Here is a 15,927-nt window from a genome sequence, read left to right as displayed (position 1 = left end):
CACGGCTTTGAGCTCCAGTGATCAGGCCTAGGGCTCCTTCCCAGACGGCTCAGTGGGAAAGAACCCGGCTGCCACTGCAAGAGACATAGAGATGAGGGCCGCATCCCTGGGTAGGGAGGATCCCCTGGAGAGGAAATGGCAACCCACTGCAGTCCTCTTGCCTGGAGAACCCCATGAGCAGAGGGGCCTGGTGGGTTACAGTCCACGAAGCCACAAAGAGCCGGACACGACTGAGTGATTAAACACACACCCTCAGGCCCAGGCGTGACCCGCACCCCTGCCCCCACCGCCTGCGGCAGCCCCCCCGCCCCCAAGCTCAGTGGGAAGCGCAGAGAGCAAGGACCGTGGCCCCTCCTTTCCTCACTCAGAAAGAAAGAACTCTCGGGGGGACGCGAGGCCTGGGACTTGAGCTCCAGCCAGAACATCCAGTTCAGCCGTGGTTCCTCCCAGGGCCTCACCTGCCTCCGCTGCAGAGTAACACCAGGATTTGGTGATGGCTCGGTTGGTAAAGAATCTGCCTGCAAGGCAGGAGACCAGGGTTCGAATCCTGGGTTGGGAAGAACCCCTGGAGGAGGGAACGGCTACCCACTCCAGTACGCTGACCTGGAGAATTCCACGGACTGTATAGTCCATGGGGTCCCAAAGAGACTGAGCAACTTTCACTTCACTTGGTGATTTTACTAAAGATGGCTCCCACCTTATGAAAACAGACTCATAGACACAGAGAACAAGGGCTGGGTGCTGGAGGGTGGAGGGAGGTGATTTGAAGAAGAGGATCAAGAGGGAGAACCCTCCAGTTAGGAAGTAGATAAGTCCTGGGATGCAGCATACAGGATAAAGAATATGGTCAATGATCTTGTAATAACTCTGTGTGGGGACAGATGGTTACCAGACTGACCCTGATGATCACAATGCGCGCATGTCAAATCACTCTGTAGTAGACCTGAAACTAACACAACATGGTGCATTAGCTATATGTCAATTGTTTCAGACTTCCCTGGTGGCCCAGTGGATGGGAGTCCACCTGCCAGTGCTTGGGACACAGGTTCGATCCCTGGTCCAGGAAGATTCCACACGCCACGGAGCAACTAAGCCTCCATGCCGTAGCTACCGAGCCGGAGCCCTAGAGCCCGCATGCCTCAGCCCCTGAGCCCGCATGCCTAGAGGCTGTGCTCCGCAATAGGAGAAGACACCGCAGTGAGACGTCCACACACCACAGCTACGGAGCAGCCCCGGCTCGCAGCAACAGGAGAAGCGCCCCCACATCAGCGAAGACCCAGCGCAGCCGAAAATAAGTAAATAAGAGACGTTTTAAAAGTTTGCTCCCACCTATACTTATTCCACAAATGTTTACTAAGTTACCCAAATACACCAGGCACTGTTTCCTAAGACGGTACTTTTACCCCAGACTGGGGCTCTTAAAGAAGAGAATTTTCTCACAGTCTCAGAGGCTGGGAAGTTCAAGATCAAGGTGTCAGCAAGGCTGGTTTCTCCCGAGGCCTCTCTCCTCGCCTTGGGGACACCCGTCTTCTCTCTGCGACCTCCCATGGTCCCCCCTCTGAGTGCCGCTGAGTCCTCATCCCCTCTGCCTGTAAGGACACCAGTTTCAGCCCATCAGGACCCCCTAGTGATCTCTTCTTGACCTGACAGCGCCTGTCAAGAATCGTCTCCAAATACAGCCCCGTTCTGGGACACTGGGGGTTCGGACTTCAACCGGCCAATTTTGGGTGGACACAGTTCGGTCCATAGATGGATATTGAATCTTAAAAAAGACAAAGAAAACAGAGTCCCAGGACCCGTCAGAATCCAGGAGATGTGACTACAGCCCCACCCAGAGAAGAGCTCAAACCCAGACGGGACCATCAAGGCAGGAGCCCAGAAGCGGAAGGCATTGGGGCTCGCCTCGCCCAAAACCACTGCGGAGAAACCCCAGCCGGCCCCAGTGGACCTTGCGTGCGTGTGTGTGTGTGTGTGTGTGGACCAGGTCACAGATGCCTTGCCACCTGTGCTGCAGGTACTGGTCCGCATCCCCAGGGAAGCCCCAGGGAGCCACCCTTCCAGGCAGCACCCAGCAGCTTTGGCACTCAGATCAAGGCCCGGAGAGTAGAAACAACAGCAGAGCACAGAGCAGAGGCCAAATCCCTCCTCCGCCCAGCCCCTCCTTCTCCCCAGGAAGTCACAGCCCCGCTGTCCGGCTGCTAGCTCCATCCAGCCGAGACTGCTCTTACAAACAGCTGACCCAGATTCTCGGCTTGAATTAGGATGTTTCCAGGGCAGGCCAGGACGTACAGGGATGAATTTAAATGTTTCTTAAAAGCAAACTCGGGCTGCCCTCCCCAGCGGGGACCGCGGTGTGGGCACCAGCCAGCGGCCGCGACCCCCAGGCGGGACCTCATCACGGTTCCTGCATCCTGGGCCTCCTTCCCCACGCTCCACGCTGACTCATGGAACCACTGCAGAGACATCTGTGTTTTAAATTTTAATTAACCCACATTCTTTCCTAGATCTCCTGACCTGATTTTCCATTCTCTCTCTGCTGGGACCTCCATGTAGCAATAGAATCACGTTCCATTTTAACCCCCATACCCATCAAACAGGGACTTGACCCTCCAAGCAAAGGACGCGCACATCAGGCAGCAAGCAGGAACTGGTGACAGATGAACGCGCTGATTAGGGCCACTGTTCCCCTGGACCACCGCACCCGGGATCACAGGGTGGAGGGGAGGGGCCCAGTCCAGGCCAGTCGTGGGCGAGGGAATGTGGACCCCACAGACCCAAAAATGGTCATCAACCCGGGGTCCCAGCCGCTGAATCTGAAATTCATGCTCCCCGCAGCCCCTCCCAGCCAGGGACCTAGAGCAGCAAGGTGGAGAAAGCAGGCCTGCTCCTAGGAGCCAGCTCCTCTGATGGCCTGGCAGGACCTCTCCTCGGCTGCGGGCCTCCCAGAATGCCATCAACCTCCCCTCCTTCCCTGGGGTCAGACCTGCATGGCTGCCCACCTCCTCATGTTCCCTCCCACAGACATGCTCATGTTCAAACTTTTAATTCCCTTGCTTCCCAGAAAGTGAAAGTCTCTCAGTCTCTTTGAGACCCCATGGACTATATACAGTCCATGGAATTCTCCAGGGCAGAATACTGGAATGGGTAGCCTATCCCTTCTCCAGGGCATCTTCCCGACCCAGGAATCGAACTGGGGTCTCCTGCATTGCAGGTGGATGTTTTACCAACTGAGCTATCAGGGAAGCAAAACAAAGAGACCAGCTGCCGGGCCTCACGCCTCCTTAGCTGACCCCATCCTTCACCGGACAGTGGCCAAGCCCTTCCTCCCAGCCCCCCACCCCCAGAGTCTGTCCTTCAACGCAGCAACCAGACTGACCTCCACCTGTGGCCTGACCCTGCTCCTGTCTGGCCGGACATCGTCTGCAGCCCCTTTCTCCCTCTGCTCTGGCCCCCGGCCCCCGTCTCTCTGCACGGCTGTTCCGTCCACCGGCAGCTCTTCCCAGATGCCCGGCCCTGACCACCAGCTCCTGGGGCAGCCTCCCCTCCCCCTCCCCCTGCTCCAGTTTCCTCCGCGACAAGGACACAGTGCACAGCATCGCTCACGCCGCCTCACCACTCCACAAGAACAAGGCGGGCCGGGTACCCATTTGCTTACCAGCGAAGCCCCAGGAACCAGGAAGGGCACCTGCATTCAACAAGGGGACGATGGAGCAGAGGAGGGAAAACCTAAGCGTCTTTACACGGTCATCTCCTAGGACTTTTCAGAAGAGGAAAATAAAGGGGAGAAACGGTAAAACTTTTCAGAGCAGAAAAGAGATTCAAGTCTTCACGGTGAAAGAATAAGCTGAGTCCTGAGAGGGACGAAAGTAAAATAAAATAAAAATGAATTCTCTTCAGAATATATAAAGAACTCTTGAAACTTAGAAAACAAACATCACAATTTTTTAAAAGGCCAACAAATTTGAACTGACGCTTCGCCAAAGAAGACACACAAATGGCAAAAAGCATATGCACAATGTCGTTAGTCATTAAGAAGCTGCAAATTAAGGCCACAATGAGGTGCTGCTAAACACTTATTAGAAAGGCTGAAATCAAAAAGCTGGACAAGGGACCTCCCTGGTGGTCCAGTGGCTAAGACTCCACACTCCCAATGCAGGGGACCCAGGTTCAATCCCTGGTCAAGAAACTAGATCTCACATGCCACAACTAAAAAAAAGAAAAGAAAACAGAAAACTGTCCCGTGTGCCACAATGAAGATGGCAGATCCCACATGCAACAGCTAAGACCCAGTACACACAAATAAATAAGTAAAATATTTTAAAAATAAATTAATTAATTAAATGGTGTTCTGTTTAAAGGAAAATAAATTTTAAATATGGCCAATTTTGTTGCCAGAGCTGTGCCAGGCCCTTGCTCAAAACCTACCATCCCCCACCTTTACCATGAGTTAATAAATCTTTAAGCCACAGATTCTAGAGATAAGAAAGGAAGCTCTAGAGAGAGACAAACAAAAACCAGATGGCACAAACTGGAATCAATATGGCCTTGAATCTGACCTCCAGTAGACCCTGAGTCCATTATACCCTGATTTTAACATATTGAATGACACACCTATTGGCAGCCATGACTGGAAATTACAATCCAAAAAACGACCTTTGTCAGCAAAGTGATGTCTCTGCCTTTTAATACGTTATCTAGGTTTGTCATAGCTTTTCTTCCAAGAAGCAAGCACCTTTTAATTTCATGACTGCAGTCACCATCCTCAGTGATTTTGGAGCCCCAGAAAATAAAGTCTGTCACTATTCCCACTGTTTCCCCATCTATTTGCCATGAGCTAGTGGAGGTGATGGAATGCCAGCTGAGCTATTTCAAATCCTAAAAGATGATGCTGTGAAAGTGCTACACTCAATATGCCAGCAAATTTGGAAAACTCAGCAGTGGCCACAGGACTGAAAAAGGTCAGTTGTCACTCCAATCCCAAGGAAGGGCTATGCCAAAGAATGCTCAAACTACTGCACAATTGAGTTCTCTCACACACTAGCAAAGTAATGCTCAATATTCTCCAAGCCAGGCTTTAACAGTACGTGAACTGTGAACTTCCAGATGTTCAAGCTGGATTTAGAAAAGGCAGAGGAACCAGAGATTAAATTGCCAACATCTGTTGGATCATAGAAAAAGCAAGAGAATTTCAGAAAAACATCTGTTTCCGCCTAATTAATTATGCTAAAGTCTTTGACTATGTGGATCACAACAAACTGTGGAAAATTCTTCAAGAGATAGGAATACCAGACAGCCTTACCTGCCTCCTGAGAAATCTGTATGCAGGTCAAGAAGCAATAATTAGAATCGGACATGGAACAACAGACTGGTTCCAAATTGGGGAAGGAGTGCATCAAGGCTATATATTTTCACCCTGATTATTTAATTTATATGCAGAGTATATCATGAGAAATACCGGACTGGATGAAGCACAAGCTGGAATCAAGATTGGGGAAGAAATACCAATAACCTCAGATATGCTCCATCCTAAAGGAGATCAATCCTGGATGTTCATTGGAAGGACTGATGTTTCCGCTGAAACTCCAATACTTTGGCCTGATGTGAAGAGCTGACTCATTGGAAAAGACCCTGATGCTGGGAAAGATTGAGGGCAGGAGGAGAAGGGGTCGACAGAAGATGAGATGGTTGGATGGCATCACCGACTCAATGGACATGAATTTGGGTGGACTCCGGGAGGTGGTGATGGACAGGGAGGCCTGGCATGCTGTGGTTCATGGGGTCCCAATGAGTCAGACAAGACTGAGAGACTGAACTGAACTGATTTTCCGTGAAGTGATGGGACCAGATGCCATGATCTTAGTTCTCTGAAAGTTGAGTTTTATGCCAGCTTTTTCACTCTCCTCTTTCACCTTCATCAAGAGGCTCTTTAGTTCCTCTTTGCTTTCTGTCATTAGGGTGGTATCATCAGCATATCTGAAGTGTATGTTAGTCACTCAGTCGTGTCTGACTCTTTGCAGCCCCACGGACTGAAGCCCTCCAGGCTTCCTCTGTCCATGGAATTCTCCAGGAAAGAATACTGTCATGGGTTACCACTTCCTTCTCCAGGGAATCTTTCCAACCAAGGGATAGAACGCAGGTCTCCTGCATTACAGGCAGATTTTTTACCATCTGAATCACTAGGGAACCTCTGTATCTGAGGTTGTGGATATTTCTCCTGGAAATCTTGATTTCAGCTTGTGATTCATCCAGCCCAGCATGTCTCATGATGTACTCGACATATAAGATAAATAAACAGGATGCCAGTATACAGCCTTGACGTACTCCTTTCCCAATTTGGAACCAGTTCATTGTTTCACATCCGGTTCTAAGTGTTGCTTCTTGGCCTGCCTACAGGTTTCTCAGGAGACAGGTAAGGTGGTCTGGTATTCTCATCTCTTTAAGAATTTTCCAGTTTGTTGTGATCCACACAGTCAAAGGCTTTAGCATAGTTAATGAAGCAGAAATAGATGTTTTTCTGGAAATTTCTTGCTTTATCTATGATCTAACAGAAGTTGGCAATTTGATCTCTGTTTCTTCTGCCTTTTCTGAATCCAGCTTGTACATCTGGAAGTTCTCGGTTCACATACGATTGAAGACCAACTTGAAGGATTTTGAGCATTACCTTGCTAGCATGTGAAATAAGCTCAATTGTCCAATAGTTTGAACGTTCTTCAGCTCTGCTCTTCTTTGGGACTGGAGTGACAACCGACCTTTTTCAGTCCTGTGGCCACTGTTGAGTTTCCGAATTTGCTGGCATATTGAGTGCCGCACTTTCACAGCATCATCTTTTAGGATTTGAAATAGCTCAGCTGGAATTCCATCACCTCCACTAGCTTTCATTGCAATGCTGCTTAAGACCCAATTGACTTCACATTTCAGGATGTCTGGCTCCAGGTGGGTGACTACACCCTCGTGGTTATCCGAGTCATTAAGACCTGTTTTGCACAGTTCTGTGTAGTCTTACCACCTCTTCTTAATCTCTTCTGCTTCTGGTAGGTCCATACCATTTCTGTCCTTTACTGTGCCCAGTTTTACATGAAATGTTCCCTTGGTGTCTCTAATTTTCTTGAGAGATCTCTAGTCTTTCCCATTCTATTGTTTCCTTTATTTCTTTGCATTGATCAGTTAAGAAGGCTACCTTATCTCTCCTTGCTATTCTTTGGAACTCGGCATTCAGTTGGGTATGTCTTTTCCTTTCTCCATTGTTTTTCGCTTCTCTTCTTTTCTTAGCTATTCATAAGGCCTCCTCAGGCAACTCTTTTGCCTTCCTTTCATTTCTTTTTCTTGAGGATGGTTTTGGTCACCACTTCTGTACAAAGTTAAAAACCTCTGTCCATAGTTCTTCAGGTTCTCTGTCCATCAGATCTAATCCCTTGAATTTACTTGTCACTTCCACTGCATAATCGTAAGGGAAAAGATCTAGATCACACCTGAATGGCCTAATGGTTTTCCCTACTTTCTTCAATTTAAGTCTGAATTTTGCAATAAGGAGCTTATGATCTTAGCCACAGTCAGACCCAGGTCTTGGTTTTGCTGACTGTATAGAGTTTCTCCATCTTCGGCTGCAAAGAATATAGTCAATCTGATTTTTATATTGATCATCTGGCGATGTCCACGTGTTGAGTCATCTCTTGTGTTGTTGGAAGAGGGTATTTGCTCTTACCAGTGCATTCTTTCGACCAAACTTTGTTAGCCTTTGCCCTGCTTCATTCTGTACTCCAAGGCCTAACTTGCCTGTTACTCCAGGTATCTCTTGACTTCCTACTTTTGCATTCCAATCCCCTATAATGAAAAGGACATCTTTTTCTGGTGTTAGTTCTAGAAGGTCTTGTAGGTCTTCATACAATTGTTCAACTTTGGCTTCTTTGGCCTTAGTGATTGGGACATAGATCTGGATTACTATGATGTTGAATGGTCTGCCTTGGAAACGAATGGAGATCATTCTGTCGTTTTTGAGACTGCTCCCAAGTACCACATTTCGGACTGTTTTGTTGACTATCAGGGCTATTCCATTCATTCTAAGGGATTCTTGCCCACAGTAGTAGATATAATGGTCATCTGAATTAAATTCACCGATTCCCATCCATTTTAGTTCACTGATTCCTCAAATGTCAATGTTCACTCTTGCCATCTCCTGTTTGACCACTTCCAATTTACCTAACACTCCAGGTTCCTATTCAATACTGTTCTTTACAGCATCAGACTTTAATTCACCACCAGGCACATCCACAACTGGGCGTCGTTTCCGCTTTGACTCAGCCTCTTCATTCCTTCTGGAGCTATTTCTCTGCTCTTCCCCAGCAACATATTGGATACCTACCAACCTGGGAGGCTCATCTTCCAGTTTCATATCTTCTTGACTTTTCATTCTGTTCATGGGGTTCTCACGGCAAGAATACTGAAGTGGTTTGCTGTTCCCTTCTCCAGGGGACCACGTTTTGTCAGAACGCTCCACCGTGATCCTGTCTGTCTTGGATGGCCCTGCATGCATGGGTCGTAGTTTCATTGAGTTACACGAGGCTGTGATCCATGTGATCATTTTGCTTAGTTTTCTGTGGTTTTCATTCTGAAGGCCATGGGATAGCAGTTCCTCCTTCTTCTGTCTGCCCCCTGACAGATGAGGATAGAGGCTTGTGTAAGTTTCCTGATGGGAGGGAGTGACTCTGGGGAAAACTAGGTCTTGCTCTGGTGGGCAGGCCCAAGCTCAGTAAATCTTTAATCCAATTTTCTGCTGATGGGTGGGGCTGTGCTCCCTCCCTGTAGCTTGGCCCGAGGTGGCCCAGTCCTGGAGTCCGCAGTCTCTTTGGTAGCATTACAGCCTCTGTGATAAGGCTAACGGCAACCTGCACCGTGAGAACAGGTGCTAACAGGCCGCACCTCCCCTGACTGGTGCTGTAAGTGCGCCTGACCCCGCAGCAGGCCACTGCTGCCCCACGCCTCCGCAGGAGACCCTCAGACACTCACAGGCAGGTCTGGCTCAGTCTCCTGTGGGGGTCACTGCTCCTCTCCCCTGGGTCCTGCTGCGCACAAGGTTTTGTTTGTGCCTTCCAAGAGTCTCTGGCGGGTATGGGGTTTGATTCTAAAGTGATTGCGCCCCTTCTGCCATCTCGTTGCAGCGTCTCCTCTGTTCTGAGACATGGGGTATGTTTCTTGGCGGGTTCCAACGCTCTCCTGTCGATGGCTGTGCAGCCACTAGCTGTGATTCTGGTGTTCTCGCTGGAGAGGATGAGCGCATGTCCTCCTGCTCTGTCATCTTGGATGTGTTCACAGGCACAGACATATGTCAAAGCTTATCATATTATACATTTTAAACATGTGCAATTTACTATATTTAGTTACGCCTTAATACTGGGCTTTCCTGGTGGCTCTGGGCTTCCCTGGCTGGCTCAGATGGTAAAGCATCTGCCTGCAATGCAAGAGACCTGGGTTTGATCCCTGTGTTGGGAAGATCCCCTAGAGGAAGACATGGCAACCCACTCCAGTGTTCTTGCCTGGAGATTCTCTATGGACAGAGGAGCCTGGCGGGCTACAGTCTATGGGGTCGCAAAGAGTTGGACATGACTGAGCGACTAACACACACACAGATATTATTATTCAGCTTTAGCAGGAATAGACATGGTCAGTAAATGACAGAAAAATGACCAAGTCACCAAGACAGCAATGTGACTGTAAACAAGTGTGTACCAGACAACAAGGTCTTACTGTAGGGCACAGGGAATAATATTCTATGATAAACCATAATGGAAAAGAATATTTTAAAAAAGAATATATATGTGTGTGTCTGTGTGCATAACAGAGTCACTTTGCTATACTGCAGAAACCAGCAATGTTGTAAGCCAACCAGACTTCAATGAAAATAAAATGTGTAAGTGACAACACAGCCTCAAGATCTCTAAAGTGAAGGCTGAGAGAACTTAAGAGAGAAAGGCACAGAGCCACTGTCTTAGGAAGAGATTTCAACTCATCCTTCAGATATCGATCCTTCAGATACTGACAGAAGAAAAACAGCATGGAGGTAAAAGATCTGGAGCCCAGTGGGTAACACACAGAGAGTTTTGTGGCCTGTAAGGAAGGAATGCACACAGGTGCCCTTTATAAAAACCTGTTATGGGCCTTCCCTGTGGCCCAGTGGCTAAGACTCCACACCCCCAGTGCAGGGGCCCAGGGAACTCAGATCCCACCTGAGTTCACACTAGGTGGTCTCATAGTGATCCCACTAGACTTTGCCACAACTGAAGGATCCAGGGCAGCCAAATAAATAAATATTTTAAAAAAAAATCTGCCATGGGCCCAGCTGTCCTCCACCTGCCCTATACAAGGTCCAGGGCGGCCCCTGGGGGCTTCGGAGTCCCCCACGGACCACAGGTCCTGAGAGTGGGGACAGCGGCCAGTTCGCTGGGCTTCCCCAGAGCCTGACACCAGAGGACCGGTCACCCCGCGCTCCCACCTTCCCCTCATCCAGCCTCCTGGTCCCTCACCACACCCAGACCAAGGCCCATTTCCCCTCGCCCCTCCACAGGCCTCAGAAGGGCAGACGTTGCCCAGCATTGGCTCCCCTGCGGCCACCGCCCTGCTAGGCGCCTCAGGGAGCTCTCCTTCCACCGCTTTCAGGCACACACCTGCGGTCACCCTGCACACTTCACGTCACCACCTCTTCATCCTCCACGAGCCCGTGGCCCTGTTTCATTCTGAGCCCTTACACCTGCTGTTCCCTGCCTGGAACGCCCCCCCCTCTGTTCCTCTGGCCACTTGCTGCTCAGAATGTGCAGCTTTGTGGAATCTGTCACTTTCCAAGTTAGTTGTGTTCCGCTTTGCGCTCAGCTCATCAGCTTCCCACTGTCTCTGGTTTAGATCTGTCCACACCCGAGAGCAAGGACCACGGCCATCAGGTCATCGCGGTATCCTGGGGCCTCACGCATGGCCTGTATTCAGGAGGTGGCCGATATACATTGATTTCTTAGCCCATCAAAAGCGGTGGCTACAACACCGCACGCCCCACAAGCATCTGGCCCCACCCTCCTCCCCAGCACACTCTAAGCCCTGCCTGCCACTGCTGGGGCTACTCACGTCCTTTCCAAACGTGGTCTCTGCTTCCACACCTCCACCCCCGTGGTTGGCTCCTGCTATTCACCGCCCCAGGACAGATGCCAACACCCTTCCTTCTCCCTCTGAGGCTGGGTCTCCTTTCCTGCCCACCCCAGCCCACGGTGCTTCTCTGAACGCAAGGTATTCTGGATTTAGCAGTTGTCACGTTGCATCAGACATAGAAAGTCGGTGTTCTTGGAGGCACAGAGGAGGTACTCAAGGTGTGTTGCTGGATGAATGGAAAGTCAGGGCCACTGGGGGAGATCCTTGAAGGTTAGCATTAGATGCTGTCTCAGGCCCATTGCGCCTCAGCTGAGGATGACTCTTTCGTAGCTGTTTGAGTCGTAGGTATCACCACACCCCGTCCCCCGAGGCGATGGGGTCTCATCACTGACCCTGATACTCAGCACCCAGCAGCTGATATAGCAGGACACCTTCTGGGCACCACAGTGAGCTGGATGCCAATTGCAGCATCCGGTCACCAGGAGACTGGCTGGAAAGCAATGGAGTGTCCCAAAGAGGGTCAGAGAAACCTTTGGGCCCCGGATGGCCCTTGGGAGGATAAAGCATGATAAATAGATCTTTTTGTTTCAAAGTCTAGATCTCTCAAAGTAGCAGATTCGGTTGTTCAGCCTGGGAAATCATTGGCCATGGCGTTTCTCAAAAGAGCAGTAGGAAGCTATTGGGTGGATGTAGGGCTCCCTAAATAGCCATAACTGTCCTGGATCCTGGCATGGGCTGCCATTCCCTTCTCCAGCGGGCCACATTTTGTCAGAACTCTTCACTATGACCCGTCCGTCTTGGGTAGCCCTGCCTGGCATGGCTCATAGCTTCACTGAGTTGTGCAAGCCCCTTCGCAAGGACAAGGCTGTGATCCATGAAGGGGATAACAGTCCATAAACAGGCACAAAACCTGGGGCTCGCCAAGGTGGAGGAGGGAACACGGGCATTCTCCAGGAGGGGTCTGGTGAGAGCTAGAGGGGTTGTCAGGGCAGAGAGAAGGCACACAGCGTCATTTGGAAGAAGACATGATACCCATTCCAGTCCAGGGGCGGCAGGGACCCTGAATTCAGCATAGGCTCCATCCAAGGCGACCAAGCGGAACTGGCCAAGAAGCAACATCCCTGGTCACTTGGTTTAAAAGAGAAAGTGGCCAAAGATGGCATCTGACTGCGGAAGGCATCCTGACCTGTGCTGGGCCCACCCTGGGGAACTCCAGCTACACAAGCAAAGAGCCAGGCATGTCACAGTGGGAGGCCTGGGGTCCTGCAGGAGTCTCCTCGGAGCCCCCAAAATCTACACCCCTCCCTGGCCCTGAGGTCAAACCTCCACTCCATGAACAAGTCAATACAACAAACACGGTGATCTCAGGGTGATCTCTGCCCCTTGAAGCAGAACATGAAAGAATGGCCAAAACAAATTTTCCCAAAGCTCAGATCTTTCATCTGGGCCCTCAGCATCCCCGCCCGCACCCGACACCTGCCGGCCACCTGGTCAGACACCATCTCTGACCTCCCTCAGCTCTTCTAGGAGTGGCTGCCCCCAAACCTTCCGAAACAAAGCCGGAATGTAACAGCAGGTATATTACAGCTTCTTCCCACACCCCAGGCACTGCGTCACCCGACACTAACGCCACCTGCCCTGGAGGCGCTGTGACCACCCCCGTCTCACGGCTGACAAGCAGGGGTCCCCAGAGGTACAGTATGCGCTGGGGTCACACATCAGTGAGCCACAGAACAGGCATCAAACCCTGACACCACCACCCCCCCGACTTCCAAGGCCCCAAGATCCCGAGCCCTCCAGCCCCGTCCTGCCTTCTTCCCTCCATGTTCCCAGCTGTCTCTTCAGTGCCTTCCCCCGGGGCTTCTCGGGGATTCCTCCCTACTCCAGGGAGCCTTCCAGGTTCTCCCCAGCCTGATGTGCCCCGGGCCCCTCAGCTCCAAGCAGCGCATCTCGACCACCTGTCACCACAACCCAGTTAGAAAGAACCTGAAGTGACCTCCCAGCACAGGTGAGCTCGATGAGGGACCAGTGCCCAGTTTACATCCTTCCAGTTTCCTTGAGACGCTCTTCCACGTAAAATGTCCACCAAGAGTGACCCCCAAAGCAATCTATGGGCTTTGGGTGCTAATTATGTGTCGTTGGGGGTTCATCGACTGGAACAGAGCTCCCACCTGGTGGGGGAGTGCGTGTGGGGTGGGTTATGGGGAGCCTGTGGCAGGCGAGGGGTAGAGGGGAGCTCTCTGCACTTTCTGCTCAGTTTACCATGAGCCCAAAGCTGCTCTAAAATAATTAAAAATAAACATTTTAACAAACACTCTTCTGGCCTCACTACACGGCTTTTACCCCTGGCCATCACCTGCAGTGTACGTCCTAGAGAACTTGATCTTGATCATACTTTTGGCCCACTTTTTTATTATTATTCCACTTGATGCCATACCAGGTAATTTAGATAAAACGAGTGCCCTCCCCAGGGTGGCTCACTGCTGGGGTTTGCTGGGACAGAGAGGAGTGGAAAGACCAGGAAAGTCCTGAGCAAACTGGGACAAGTTGTTCCCCGGAGTTCCCCTCGCAGCCAAAGCTCCGTTAGCACCATGGAGTCTGACTTCTAACCCTTGAAAAGAACCTTGCTCAGAATCTGCAGGAGTTGAATAGACATGGGCCACTGTTTTAGGAAGATTATTCATGTTGATGGCCCCCACAGTGCCTGACCCTGGGGATGCTTCCATAAATGCTGACTGGGCTGCATGGGATCAGAATGGTTTTAAATTTCATTCCTAAATGAGGGTCTCCTTTGAGTCTCCTCATCGCTCACCACTTCCATGAGGACACGACTTCCAAAGCTCTGGCTAAAGAGCCACACGGCCAGAGGCAGAGCAATAAATGGATCTGTTCCCTGTCCAGGGGGCCAAGTCCAATGACCGCACGTTGGGTTGTCCAGACACGGTCAGATGGCACGCTTGACCTCTGAACTCTCCTTCTACAGAACCTCAATTTCACAGCACGGCACTGTGATCTTGCTTTAGTGAGACAGATCACGACCTTGCCTGGTGGTCCAGTGCTTAAGAATCACCTTCCAATGCAGGAGTTTGGGTTTGATCCTTGGTTGCGGAACTAAGATCCCACATACCAAGGGTCACTGAAGCCCAGGTGCCCTAGCGAGGATCCCATGTGCTGCAACTAAGACCCAGCACTGCCATAAGTAAATAAACAAAAAGAGTCATTAGTGGGGGGGTGGAGGAGTGTGCTGGTCCTCACAGAGCACGTGATGGCCTCAGGCATGTCATTCCCGTCATTCCCCTCCTCCCCTCCTCGCCAAGATCAACACACCTGCAGGGGCCATATGCATTCTAGGTAGGCTAGCTCGTGCTGGTTCAGAGTTTTCTTAGAATAATCCAAATTCTCACAACAGATGTTAATAACCGAAGAGCCAGAGAAAAACCTATCTTTTGCAAGACATGTTAAAATCTCTCAGAAGGCCAGCAGAAACAGAGACGTGAAGATGGCCAATGAACTCCTTTTGGCATTTTAATGCAAACAACCAGATACAGATAATTGCAATTCTTTAAGCTTTTTAAAAATCCTTGTTTACTTTTGGCTGAACTGGGTCTTCATTGCAGCACACAGGCTTTCTCTGGTAGCGGAGAGCAGGGTTACCCTCCAGCTGCCGTGCGTGGACTTCTCATTGATGTGGCTTCTCTTGTTGCAGAGCACCGGCTCTGTCGCTGGAAGGCTTCACGTTGAGGCAGGCGGGCTCGGTAGTTGTGGCACACAGGCGTGGTTGCCCTGTAGCATGTGGGGTCTTCCCTGACCAGGGACCGAGTCAGTGCCCCCTGCATTGCAAGATGGATTTTTAACCACTGAACCACCAGCAAAGCCCCAGATAACTGCAATTTTAAAAGCTACTGGCATAAAGTAAGTATATCAAATTTTCTGCCTACCATTGAGCATTGGATTTTGTTGGGAACTGGCAGCTATTATTAAAATAAAAAAATTTTGTACTATGGGATGACTTGATCTGGGCAGTAAGATGAAATTAAATAAATTTTTCTATGTTTAAAAAAAATAAGGTTGCTCCCTGTGGCTCAGAGGGTAAAGACTCTGCCTGCAACGCAGAAGACTAGGGTTCGATCCCTGGGTCTGGAAGATTACCTGGAGAAGGGAATGACGCTCACTCCAGTACTCTTACCTGAAAAATCCCATGGACAGAAGAGCCTGGCGGGCTGCGGTCCATGGGTAGCGAAGCGCTGGACACGACTGAGCACACACGGCAGCCACAGTCTCTCTAGTCCCTGCCATTCCTCACTACCTGACTCATACCTTGCTGTCACTCTTGCTCTAGGGGACTAAGAAATTTCCAGAATCACACTGGTTCCTTTATACTGTAAACCCTACTAAGGGGTGATCTCAATTTACTTTGGTTTCCACTTGTGTTGCAGAGTCTATTTCATGTCTTTAACTCTCTCTCCCTCCCTCTTTGGTAGCCCTGTAGAGTTAGTGTCCCTATTTTACAGGGTAATAATAGCTCAGAATGCTAAAAAGACTTGCACCAAGTCACACAGTAAGTCAGAGCTAAAATTATTTATATTTGCCAAGGAACTTTTTAACTTAAAAAATACAGAAAAGCATAAAACAGTGAACAAATTTTATAAAACTATACATGCAATTGTTAACAATATTTATGATATATATCATATTTAATTGTGGGAATGTGAGGTTTTATATATTTGGTATATATACAGATATGTTAGATATATGTTGGTAAGGGTGAAAGAGGACAGTGAAAAAGCTGGCTTGAAACTC

The 15,927-nt window shown here is 49.8% G+C and overlaps 1 long non-coding RNA gene across 1 annotated transcript; it reads right to left on the bottom strand.

The window, feature by feature from the left end:
• Positions 1-14,634: 14,634 nt before the first annotated feature.
• Positions 14,635-15,677, bottom strand: LOC139038676 (uncharacterized). The gene is made up of 2 exons (XR_011491721.1): positions 15,314-15,677; positions 14,635-14,957 (listed from the first exon to the last, which is right to left on the bottom strand). It is a non-coding gene; the product is annotated as an uncharacterized lncRNA (long non-coding RNA).
• Between the last annotated feature and the right edge of the window lie 250 nt (positions 15,678-15,927).

Source organism: Odocoileus virginianus, chromosome 16 (genome assembly GCF_023699985.2).
Source record: "Odocoileus virginianus isolate 20LAN1187 ecotype Illinois chromosome 16, Ovbor_1.2, whole genome shotgun sequence".
In the NCBI taxonomy this organism is placed as follows: domain Eukaryota; kingdom Metazoa; phylum Chordata; class Mammalia; order Artiodactyla; family Cervidae; genus Odocoileus; species Odocoileus virginianus.
This window is presented reverse-complemented; position numbering and strand designations above follow the sequence as displayed.